General features: G+C 40.0%; 2 protein-coding genes across 7 annotated transcripts in view; one reads left to right on the top strand and one right to left on the bottom strand.

The window, feature by feature from the left end:
* The window catches only part of IDUA (iduronidase, alpha-L-), a 48597-nt gene that overhangs the window by 18161 nt on the left and 17882 nt on the right, over positions 1–12554 (bottom strand). The gene's annotated exons all lie outside the window — the stretch shown is intronic.
* The window catches only part of SLC26A1 (solute carrier family 26 (anion exchanger), member 1), a 38341-nt gene that overhangs the window by 14691 nt on the left and 11096 nt on the right, over positions 1–12554 (top strand). The window contains exons 3-5 of one of the 4 annotated variants that reach the window (XM_014958159.1): positions 4229–4325; positions 9432–9579; positions 10368–10446. The exons of 1 other annotated variant lie outside the window; for it this stretch is intronic. The gene's annotated coding sequence lies outside the window, so the exon portion shown is untranslated. Of the gene's footprint in view, positions 1–4228; positions 4326–9431; positions 9580–10155; positions 10447–12554 lie in introns of those variants that run through there. 2 more of the 4 variants (XM_014958158.1, XM_014958161.1) reach the window with 2 other exon arrangements.

Genomic DNA, 12554 nt, shown 5'->3' with positions numbered 1-12554 from the left:
CAGATATTGATCTTATCCTTACCCATAATACTTCTCTGATGTGAAAGTGATGCTTTTTTAATAACCTATACAGGACCACTGGAATTTGGGTTGTAGGGTTGCATGGTTGCATGCCCTGCGGTGTCTGGAAGCCATGCTGAATGTCACACATGAGGCACAGCAGGAATCTCACAAGCTGGAATTACTTACAAAAATTCTGCCTGGGGAAGACTGGCTCAACTGTCAGGCTGAGTGCTTCAAATATAGGAATTTTAGGACACTGAAGACCAGATCACAACTGTTTACAGGCATGTGACAAGGTAAATCCCCAGATTAATCCATAGGACAAATTCACCTGACATTGTCAAAGTTGCTCAAAACAGCTTTGTACATCTGACTTAGGACCTGCTGGTGCAGCATACATACCTACAATTGGTAGCTTTGTAGCAAGCTCATAAACTTTTTTGCCTGCTCTTCTTCTGATCTCTGCCCTCAAGCATGGTTTCTAGACACCAACGTCTTCGTTTATGAACATGCAGAAGGCTATGTCCTTGTCATTTCATTTGAGTGCTTGCCAGACTGCTTCCCTGTTTGCTGTTGGCTATTTCTGATGTGGAGCAGCAATCACTGTCTTGTCTGTACCTGGCTTTCAAAGTGGGCTTCTTCTGGGAGACTTGTCAAAGAAGGTCTTCCTCGTAACAAGCAACCACACTTAAGCATGTTTACTGGCATCCTGGCACCAATGCCCTTGTAAGCCCCAGGCTTGAGGCTGCTATATTCCAGAGATTACTGCCTGCTGGTGTGGTGTCTTTCTGGTCTTTGTCATGGTTTCACTTCCAGACCCATTTGCTGCCTCTTGATAGCAACAATGGTGCTGTGAACATGAAGAGCAACAACAAGTGTGGAGGGGAGCCTGCTGGCTGCCACAAAATCTTTTTGCTCTCTTCCTCAAAAAGGTTTGCTTTGTGCACTATCCTTTGCTGAGTCATAGGTTACAGGCCCATGTTTACAGCTTTCCACTGTCTCCTTTTACTGGAGCAAGGTTTTTCCAGTATGGACGGAACCTCTTTTCAGGTGCATAGGCAGCTACTGAATAGCTTGCCAAATTGTTGAAGATAACCATTCTGTGCTTCTTACCCATGTCACTTTCAGCCTACTCCCATTCATTAACTTAATCTCTTGTGAGGGCAGGGGTAAGCTAGTTTTGGCTGTCAACCCCTGCATCACGGCCAGATCTGCTTCAGTTAAGCACAGATGTGGAGACTGCTCCATAGCCTACAGCTACACCTTCCTTTCTGTGCTCAGCAGCTGCTGCTTCCCTTCTGCCCAAGGTTGATCCGGCCCTAAATTGAACCTGCCTAGGTTGATCCTTGCATGACCTGGAAAGCTGCCAAAGTGGCAAGCAAGTAGAAAGCAAGTACACACAGAGACATTGGACCAAATATCTAATCTACAGAGAAGAGAGCAAGAAAAACCCAGGCAGGGAGTGTTTCCGTTATGGATAATCTTCAGTCTAGTATTGAATCCCTGATAACACGTCAAGCTAACTTTATCAAACTTTACTGTAATGTACTGAACAACATTTCCTGGGATTGGAAGCCTTGTAGCTGACCCCTGTCAGTAAGTCACAGCTAGTTTAGAAACTCAAAGGTAACATGCAGGGTAATCATCATCAGAGCTATTCTACTGGAAAGAATTTTGTCTGATCTAGGATTGATATGACTGGGAAATACCTATATACTGCAGTAGTGCCCTTCTCATCCTGACGTTCTCACTCAGCTAGTGTGGCCCTTCCTGCCCCCGTGGGAGGGAGCTACCACAATCTAGCTTGGTTTCACCAATGTCTGAGAACAGCTTCTCTTCTGGTAGATTGGCTATAGGGGCTGGCTAACACCGCTCCAAAGGCAGCAGAGCCTGCTTAGATCCTCACTGGGAGTGTCAGCTGCGAAAGACTCACCCAAAGGCAAATCCAGCCAGGAAACAGGAGCACAAAGTGCCGGCAGAGGAGAGGTGCAAATAACAACTTAATAGTAAATAAAATTTTTCAGCAGGGTATTGGCTGACTTCAGACTTGAAAGGTATACTCCATGAAGGAGCCACCTAAAAAAGAGCCTGCTCCATCAGAGGGTTTCTGTGTTAGAGTATTGGAGAGAAGTGAAAGTGCAGTCTAAGATATTACCCTACTATGGTGACTGCTGCAATAATGATCATATCACATACCGTCATTCATTTGATAGAGATGCTTAGCTGTGAGCCCAACTGGCCTTGTAAGCCAGTTCCTGAAACATACTCTCCCTTAGCCATGGTGCCAGGATGTGGACCGATGGTAGCAGTCACTGTTATTTTGACGCGTGAAGTATGCATGATAATGAAATTCCCTTCGTCAAGAGTAAATCAAGAGTAAGCAGCTATTGCAGTAGGTGATCCTTATATAGATCCTTATATATATAGCATCCTTATATACAGTGTCCCAACGAATTGCTTACTGCCTTTCTAGAGTCCGTGATGCCATTTAGGGATCATAAAACTCCAGAACAGACACAAGCGCCTGTCTAACCTGGAGAGGAGCTCAGTGTTCACTGTAAAGAGGTAGGAACAAATATCGATAAACCATGCCTGTTGAAACTCTTGCTTCTAGCAGGTCCTCCAGAAGGAACTGTCTTCAGAAGCAACTGCCTTCTTTCTTCAGCCAGGCTGGTGAATGACAGTGAAGTACATAAGCTGTGAGCACAGCACCTTCAAGATGGGGGTCAAAAGCTCTGGAGAGGAAATGTCAGCAAGTTCATCTTTTTCAAGAGGGCAACTTGTTGCCCTCCAAGTCCCTTTTACAACACAAAAGGATCCTGCCTCCTTGTTTTTCACTTACTTTTGCAGCTATGAGGAGTGAAATTAAGCCAGTTTAAAGTTCAGGCTGTTAGAAAGACCTTGTTTGCTCCAAATCTATGAATTTTCTCTGTAAGTTTCTTGTCCTGCTGAGTACTTTAAAAACCTCTGGACCTTAAAATGGGTCCTAAGGGACTGTAAGCACTATGGAAATGATACCTCAGAGTATATGAAGGGCAGAATAGCCTTCATTAGCATTAACCTTTCCAGAGACTGTTTTCTCAGCAGTTATTCCTCCAGGTTTGCTTACTGTCAACCAAAACCCCCCTAACTAGATTGGTACTACAGGTTTAAGCACGAGGTCATTAATGAATAACTATGAAATCAGCAAGCTCCTGGGTTATTAATAAACAATGCCTTCCCCTTCTGAATTCAATGGAAGCTGACAATACAGTACTTATTTACACCAGAGCTGCTTCTACCATGTTCTTGCTCCACTCGCTCTAGCTTATGATCATTACAGGTATGGTAAATTGGCTCCCTTTCATGAAACCCCCATATCTCAAAAAAACGACAATCACCTTTTGCAGGTTCATGAATACTGGTTCTTCCTCCCCAACAGTACCCAAGCAAAACACAGCCTGTGCTTTTCACACATGCTTCGGAGATCAAAAACCTCATTCAGAGGCTTTTTCACAGTCACAAGGCCAAAGATTACTGCACCCACACTAATGAACTGGCATATTTTATCACTTGTGGGTTTATTTATTAGCATTTCTACTTCTCTGCATTTACTTCCCAGCTATATCATTTATGTAAGTGGGGACTGAAAATCTGCTTGCTTTACAATTATGGCATAGATTCTGCACAGAGAAGACTTCAGTCCAGGCTGAGCCCATACTACGCATAATTCACTCACCCTACAGCGTGAATGAGCCAGCCCAGCAATAACGGGAGGATGCATTACAAAACCATACAGCCAGGCAGCACCCAGCCCTTGCTGATGTCACAGCTTGTCACAGTTAATCCATGCACACAACCAACCAGCATGATACACGCGCAAAAAGAAGGATGAGTCTAAATCTCTCTGGTTCAGGAACAAACTGGCTTCAAAAATGCAAAATACAACATCTGTTATTTATTGGAAATCACTGCCTCTTCTACAAGCCAGCCACGAGGCTGTGCATTCAGCTGAATCTTTTTATTTTTAAAAATATATAAAAATAGAATTGACTTTGATTTATACAGCATCTTAATTAGCTTCTTTCCTCTGAAATCAGCATTATTTGACCTTTACCTGACAAAGCATCTCACAAAATCCTTGTTGTGATCTGGCTAAAACTGACATGCAGAGAAGTGGAAGCAAACAATGAATGCTTTCAAGCTGATGCTAATTACGGCCTATGATTTTCCGTTTCTTACTCAGCCTGCTTTTGTGAGCACAGTCTCAGTTCTTCTTTCAGCAGTGTGTGGGGGGAAGAGAGAGAAAGGCAGAGAAAGCATCAACAGCTTCCTGTACCAAGGTGAGTTAGCTTGCTAGGAAAATGTTGTTAAGAGTGTTGTGTCTCTTCCCCTTCTACTTCCCCCCATTTAAAACAAATTCAAGATGTAAAAGGGGAAACAGGCTAGGAAAACACAGCAATATAGGCAAAGGCATAAGGCATTTTAGTATCTGGCCTCTCTAGACATGCATACATACCCAATCAGATCATCTACGCATGGATAATTTAGACTGTTGTGAGATCTTGTTGTGATCCCTTGTTGAGCTCTGTTTTGTCTACATTCATTTACAAAGGGAGGTAATCAAATAATAATCAGGGAAATCCACTAGCAGGAAATGCTTTTTGACTGATTCTGGACAACAAATTTAAAGGCTCGGTCAGTGACTGCATGGTAGGCTCAGTTACTATATGTAAGCTGAGGTGCAAGAGGACACCTTTCCTTCTAATTGAGTTTGATGTATGGAAGTGATTTCCATCTGCATAGCACATGGCTACAAGCAAAATATTCATTGTGGTTTTATGCTGCCCTTGATGATGGAACTATGGAATGCCATCTATGAGCAGAAGTTTCAGAAAGACAGGGTAGAGAGACTAAATCCATAATGAAGATTAAAGGGTTATTTTCAGTTTTCAGATGCATAAGGAAGAGGAATGATGACCAAGTGCTAAAACTAGCTTGCTTCAAGCACATAACTCCTTTTGGCACTACCTAGGAAAGCTGTCACTTAACTTTTCTTCCCAAGCAGCAGCAGAACTGTTCTCTGTATGCATCCAGCATTCTAACGCAAGCAGCCAGACAAATAGTGCACCTTCAGTAACAAGTCTCTTTGGTACATATTTGACTTACTGGTTTTGTTTCATAGTACTGTTATTGTCACTTCTTCATTTACACATCTTTATTTTCTGTTTATGCTCCTTCTATTCTTTTGCCTTTCAGCTGTATGTGGAAATACAGTTCAAAAGTATGTGAATCCGACTATAGCACAGGACATAGCTTATTTACTACTGTGTATTATCATAACAGGGAGTTGGAATGGTTGCCCTCCCTGCTGCCAAATATGCAAAAAGAACCAAATTCAACAATGCTCTACTTAGTCTGTTCTGTACCTCTTGCAACTATGAGTTAGAATTGCTCTAACTGGACCTGAAATTTTGCACTAATGCACAGTGCGCAACTTTCAGGTTTTTAATCTTCTCCATCTTATGTTTCTCAAAATTTCTTTCCACTTGGTGAGATCTGTATTGAGGAGCACATAATTGGACAACAAATTAACAGAGAAAAAAAACCATGGAGCTAAATACTGAAGGTCTGAAGATTTGCAGCCACACTTCTCAGCCGATATGTTTCTCTAATATCTAATGTACAGCTAGCACATGGTGTCTGACAAAGTCCAGATGCTCTTGGATCTATTTGCATGGCAGATGTACCTTCAGGTATGTCTTTCTATACCAATCCTATCCTGCCCACAGGCAATTGCATGTCTAACTTCAATATATCACTTATTTGCAAAATGAAAAACAGAAAAAGTCTTCGGTAAATGATACTGAGTTCATTTCCTAATTTACTGATGTTTAATGACTCACTTCGGTGAAAAGGCACAATGAGTATGTCATCCACTGTCTTCCTCTAAATCTTGCATATTTTTGTGATGAGTGTTTTCTGAATACTTCAGAACCGACAATGAGCGCTATAACCCAATCTGGAAAGAGCAGCTCTTTAAATGTCATCCTAGTGTCTACTCTTGTCTCTTGAATGCAAATTGCAGCAAAACCTCTTACCATTAAGGAGGTAAAACTAATCAATTGCGTTTTCAAACAGTCCTCAATGAGATGCAAACCTATATGTCTCACCAAACCAGAAGATGATAATTCTATTCTGAACTGACTCTCCAAATTGAGAGCTGATAATTCTATTCTGAAACTCATTTTGGTATTATAATTTCGGCTAGTGATGTATTACTAAATACGGCAGTGATAGCTCTTCCACTTCATGGTCTTCATGTTCATGAATAACCCTTTTTTCTTCTTTCTTCCCCCACTCCAAACAACTTCCACTAATGAGAAAAATACCTCCCTTTTCAGTATAGAAATGCGTTATATTCTGTCCTTATGAAACATTAAAATTTACCTCACAATGCAGAAAGAATTCCTTTGTTTTCTTTGCACACAGAAATGGGTTTTGAATACCCAGTTAAGATTACATGTGAATGCAAGGAATGGATGAACAAGCTTCAGTATTCCTGAGTGACTACCTTTGCTACAGTATAATTGCCTCTAAAATTTACAAATACCAGTAGTAACATTCATCCTAAACCAATCAGTAAGCAGGCTTTGCTTCCACAGTTCTGGCTGTTTGAGGACGAAACAACAGGCAGTTTTGTTTACAAAATGGACAGGCTCAGACATTTTAGAGTCAATGGCAGTTGAAGGTATGTAAAATCTTCCTAGACATAAGGTTGATTAGCCAAGCTCCCTCCATGACATATTTTAATAAGAATCCTTTTTCAAAGGACACAACTCTGTTAATGACCATGGACAGATCAACACTGTGTGAAAGGACAGTTCCACGCACTGTCTATTGTAATCGCATTTAATACAGTAGAGTAATACTTTGTCTAACTGAAGTAAGTACACAACCCCCCTGAAATTGTTAAAGCTATTTGACGTCAACTTAGTGCAACTGGCTCTATTAAAAAAGAATAGCAGGGATGAGTAAGAAGGCAGAGATTACCAGCCCCTGTAATGTAATGGTTTTCAGCTTATCTTCTACCTGCAATTATACTCTACAGGACAAAGATTTTTTCTAGTGCTACTATTTATTTATGTTATCACACTGTAGATACCATTGGAGTAATATCATTGGACAGACCCAAACTACATCATGACAGAATTTCAAATCTGCTCTTGTATAAAGCTGTGCTCTTGAGAAACTGTGCTACTGTGTGCTGATAAGAAATCTGTGGTGGAACTACTGCAGCTACTTTGTACCTTTAGTAAGTTCTCATCAATTGACTCTATGTTTGTAGTGGGAAACAGAAAGAGGAAGTCATAGCAAAAGGATGGTCTTACTCATTTTTTGAATATACACATTTGCGCTGAACCTTGCAGATCTCAGTTTCTCCTGCAGCAGGGGCTAAAGAAGATCTTTTTTTAAAAAAAAAAAGCTAATCAGTAACATGTCTATCCCCTCCCACATACACATCATTTCCAGCTGCACTGGACACTTGCCACACCTAGAGAAGGAATGTTTTAGGAGTAGCACATAGGGGCTTCTAATAGAGTGGATGCTTATTTTTAGTATTCCCATCTTTCCTATTAAATAAAAAACAAATGTGCGCTTTTTAGGCACATCATCTGGCCACTATGGTATAAAGGTAAATTGTAGACTAATTGAGGCTTGAGAGCATTTTAAATAATGCATATTAGGCTAATGTGTTTTTTATAATTCACTGAATTTATGAACTTCAGACACTTACACAGAAGGCAGAACATTTGCACTATGTACCTTTGAAGATTTAATGTTACTTATTATAGCCCAGTAAACACTTTTAACCTTCCGTATATGACTAATTTAGCATTATTTTTTTAAATATATAATGAGGTTACCAGATATTAATTGTATGTAGTAATGCCATTAATTGTTCTGAAATCTTCTGAAATCCTCCACTAAATGTGTAAACAAAGCAAAATATATTTTATCTTGTTACAGCATTTATTTCATAAATACTCTCAGGTAGATTTTGCTTTTAACCTTTTGCCATTCTTGATTCAGTTAATATTAGGCACCTATTCATAAGGATAAAGAGTAAGTCACGCAAAGGAAAATAATCTGTAAACTCTCAACTCCTGGTCAATGATTATCTTTTTCTTTTTTTTGTTTTTTTAATTGCAGTTTCTACTCTGAAAAATAGTGTTCCATTGTAGCATGTCTTTCAGTTATTTTGGCCATTACCATTGTTTCTTAAAGACACAATTGAACACTTAACATGGAAAGGCAGTCCTTTTAAAACTCAGTCCTGCCTTTTAGTGTCAGTGGAACTCAACAAGGACGCCAGGAGCTGCCCACTCAAAAATTATTGTTGGACTGAAGCCTTGACAAATGACTTCATGCTATGGAGTATGAACTACCATCTCCATAATTAAAGCACTGAGGAGTATGAACTACCATCTCCATAATTAAAGCACTGATGAACATTCTGCTGTTAGTACTTCTGTATGTTAAGTAAGCTTGTTCATGACAAAGTTTCTTGAAAACTAGATAATTTTCACAACTCCTAAAGACAGAATAATAGACTGCTTCATTTTGTCACTTTTCCCCCCATGTGTAATTGTCCTGTCCAGAGATATTTAGCTTCACTTGAATGGTGCTGCACCTAATAATGCTCATATAGTCCAAAATAATAATTTGAAATTTCCTTCTTTTACAATTTCAGAAAGTGTTATTTTTAGGCTAGCTTGAGGCAAAACAAAGTTACAACCAACTCCATATAGTAGGGGTCAAGTGATAACCTGAACATCCTGTAGTACTCTTAGGAGCCAGATATTGCGCAAAGGGCTGTTGGAAAGAAGTGCAGAGAACTTGTGCAGTGGGGCAAAATCCAATTATTCTGCAAATTTCAGGACTGGAAACACTAGAAGTTGCAGAGTTTCCAAATCTTGTAAACATGGTGTAAAGGAGAACAGAGTAGGCAAGCTTACTTTGGTCCTGAAGCAGATGGCATGAACATTTTAAGAGACTGTTAGAGAAAAAAGACCAAAGAGACACACTATCTTACCACAGCCACTATGCCAAATTCATTGCACAGATTAAGTGCACTACTGCTTCCCTGTTATTCTAAGAGCTACCTTGGGAATGGCAAAGGTACAGGAATGCTTGACAAGACTTTCTACAGGAAAGGGGCAAGTAAAAGGATTTTATTAAAACTTACGTGACCTTTAGCTTTTGGAATTAGAATGTCACAACTACCGTCACAAGTCTGAGTTCTTGCCAACAGCTGGTAGTTTTAAGAATTCATGACTAGTTTTGCATCACAGAGGTGAGATATGCTTCCCTTTCTGTTCCACCTTTCTGTTGGTGTTTTGACTTTTCATTTCCATAATTTTCATGTTTTCTTTTTATTTTTAAAGAGCAGCAAACAACTTTCTGTGCTGGGATAAAAGATGATGCTGGAACCTGGCCCTCTGTAGACATGCTTGTGCACTGTACCCCCTGCAAGCACTCCTGACGGGGAAGGAGGAACCATCTTTGTCTATCCAGCAATGCAACCTTCTTCAGGTCTCACTCCTCCCATCTCAGATTCTTATTGCATGCATGTTCGTGTTCTTCCTTGGCTGAGAAACATACCCAACTGAATGCAGCTCCTGTGAGTTCTGGCCTTGTGCCCAGTCTGTTAATCTGCACTGCTTAGTAACCATCAAACATTACCTATCACCTTTTTTAAGAGGAGGAGATGGATGATTATTTGTCATTTGGATAGGCCTGCACCTATCCAAAGAGCTAAGGTAAAAGAGCGCGGACTTAGTCATTTAGATACCTCACAAAGAATGAACAGAAAGACAGTCTTTGTCCTGCTAATCTGCCCACATTTTACAGTCTTTGGTTTACACGGAAGCAACAGAGATCTTGTGATCTGGAGGCACTGACGTGTAGGAATGGAACTCTGACCTCCAGCAGTCCCATCCTATGCGCTGAGCAGAACAGTACTTATTCCAGCCTGCAAAATGGACAAATCTCAGGCAAGACTGCAGTTCTCTTCTTACACCTTGACTATGTAAAATCAAAAAGCTAAACTTATATGAGGATGCATAAACGAGATTAAATCTCAGATGAGAAGCAGCTTCAAAGGTCAGAGATGTGCTAGCCTGAAGTCAGTGTAATTTTTGGGTCAGCATTAGTTAATTAATAATCTTACATATCATTTAAACTCAAATCCTCAGCAAGTGCTGCATATATATCCGAGTTTTCAGGTCAGTAGAGTGACAACACACTACCAAGCAGCAAGCTCACGATTCCATTCTTCCCTAGAGGAATATTTAGCTAATAATTATCCTTTATGCAAATAGAGCAATGCCCGACTGAAGACTTTCATTCACTCCGACGTGCAAAAACGGAGCTGAACATTCCTGTCAAAAAGCTACCCAGGTAAGATATTTATCTCCCTTCCCACACCTCTGAACTCAGGTTTTATTTGCTCTTTGCCTGTTTTAAAAGGTGCAAAACGGCCTCTTTTCAGTTATTTTGCATACTGGTGTGGCTTTTAATGTTTTGTGATTATTCAATTCTTCATATATATTGCTTATAAGGTAGATACTGGACAAAAGTTTGTAAAGCAGGTAGCCAGCTGCAACTGGCTTGGAAGCAATCTTTCCTCCAAACTGGCCTAAGAGTTCAAGAACAGCCATTTGGCTATTTTTTATTTGGATTTAAGAAAAGTGGCTTATATGACGCTGACATGGTTCTCAAAGTATTAAATTGTTATTAAAACTGAGCATTTTCATAGTGATTAAATATGAAAGAGGATTTCCAAAATATTGTCCTTATTGCACGTGGTAAACCCAGGACACCAGGGAAACCAACATGAAAATACATGTAAAGAGGATATCAATATGGTTTTCTGTACAACAGTTTAGTGTGACTAAACAAAGAGACCAGCAAAACCATGGGGACAGAAAACAGAGCTTAGCGTTCAGTTTTGTAACCGATGAGTGAAGTCTTGGAAAGCTGTGCTGAAAGATTTTCTTAAAAAAACAGACTTTCACTTTGGACCAGCTACGTTCCCAAAATCAAGAAGTCTGATTTTTAGGGATATTCTTTTGACTCCATAGAAAATGTCTTTTTAGTGGTCATACCCTAGGACTCTTCAGAACAATACCATTGTCTTGCCTTCGAGCGCATGCCAATATTTTGATGCACACGTTCTGGAACCACTGAACAAAACCATCCCTGCAGAACCACTGAAACTACTTGATAATTTATTTCCAAGGTCTGATCACTCCCAAGGATGTTCTGATGGCTCACCTTTACAATAGCTGCTGGCTGACTGTGTGAGTTCTGCTGTAGCCTGCTCACCACTACTGGGATTGTTATATGTTGGTGGCTGTCATCTTACTCACTGGGACACTGGACTGAGAATCCTTGGGAAAACATGAATTGAATCACAGCTGCTGGTGAATGCAAGCATTTGAAAAAGAGCCTAACTTGCCTTGGAAATCCTAAATCAATTTATAGTTGGATGCAGAAGTTGTGAATCAGAAATTTAAATTAGAAATACAGAAATCTAAAAGACTGCTTGACCCCTTCGTATAGCAGTGTTAATTTGTAGAGGACTTAGACAAATGTTCTGGCTTTCCTGACTTACAGAGACCAAAAAACTGTATTCTTTTTCCCTCTTCCACTTTTAGATTAGTGTAATGTTGAAACTCAACAGGAAAATGTTTTGAGGCCACAATATTTTGCCCAGATATAGTAAAAAATGAGCCCATCAAGTGCCATATGATTTTCCTAAAAAGCACTGCAACGTTCTTTGCCTATACCCTGAAAGGTTGCGAGGTCAGTGTTTAAGTAAATGGTTCTGGTTGCTGGCCCCTTGCTTAAGTTTGCTTCTATGTATATCTAGGTCTGAGCATTCTAAAGCTGAAAATACAATAGCTTATGCAAGACAGAGAGAAACAACATTTCACTTGTTCTGTTTTGTCACTTGATCCCTCTAAAACACACAGGTTATGTCAACATTTCTAAGTAATCCTGCACAATAAAAGCAGATTAACAAATCAAAGCAGTAGATGCTGGAGCAGTATCGTATTGTATTACATGCATTTCAGCTGATTTTATTTCAGACTAGTCAGGTCCAACAGACTAAATGCCCTCATCACATCTGCTCAAATGTGTGCAAAAGAACCAATTGCTGGCTCAGGTTTTTATGCCACAATAAAGGGTCAGAGTGCACCAGGGCAGAGCTTCTGGGAATTTTCCTCTGAAAAAAAGTCCAGTCTGCAGCCATAACATGCCTCTGTACATTGAATCTATGCCCCGTAAATGAGACTAAACAGGGATTTTTTCCAAAACTGTGTTAATGCTCAAAACCAGAACAGTAATGTAGTCATAGCCTTTTGGGACCAAGAGAGGTTTCTTACAGGCAGCAAAGGTTGCTGATATGAACGATAAGTAACTTTAACAGTTTAACTCAGCACCTAGAAGTGTTTTCAAACAAACGCTTAGCTAAACTTATGTCCCTCATGTTTTTCTGTAAT

This window comes from Calidris pugnax, unplaced genomic scaffold (genome assembly GCF_001431845.1).
Source record: "Calidris pugnax isolate Ruff unplaced genomic scaffold, ASM143184v1 scaffold317, whole genome shotgun sequence".
Taxonomy (NCBI): domain Eukaryota; kingdom Metazoa; phylum Chordata; class Aves; order Charadriiformes; family Scolopacidae; genus Calidris; species Calidris pugnax.
This window is presented reverse-complemented; position numbering and strand designations above follow the sequence as displayed.